At 67.1% G+C, this 219-nt stretch overlaps 1 protein-coding gene across 1 annotated transcript in view; it reads right to left on the minus strand.

The window, feature by feature from the left end:
• The window catches only part of OLFM1 (olfactomedin 1), a 13,775-nt gene that overhangs the window by 6,536 nt on the left and 7,020 nt on the right, over positions 1-219 (minus strand). The window lies entirely within an intron of this gene.

The raw sequence follows: 219 nt of genomic DNA on the forward strand, positions 1-219 counted from the left end.
GCCTCCTCGGCTGGGCCCCACCCCGGAGGGTTAACGCGGAGGTGCAGTTTCCAGCCCTAAGCCACTCGCGTCCTGGGAACTCGACCCCCACACACCCGCACGCGCGTGCGCACGCACACTCTTCCGATGGTTTGCAACAACTAACACCCTCCTATTTCTTCCAGGTGTGCAACTCAGCAGGGTCTGCGGCCGGCCCCGCCCGGGGTGGGGCGGGGTGCT

This window comes from Myotis brandtii, unplaced genomic scaffold (genome assembly GCF_000412655.1).
Source record: "Myotis brandtii unplaced genomic scaffold, ASM41265v1 scaffold691, whole genome shotgun sequence".
Lineage (NCBI taxonomy): Eukaryota > Metazoa > Chordata > Mammalia > Chiroptera > Vespertilionidae > Myotis > Myotis brandtii.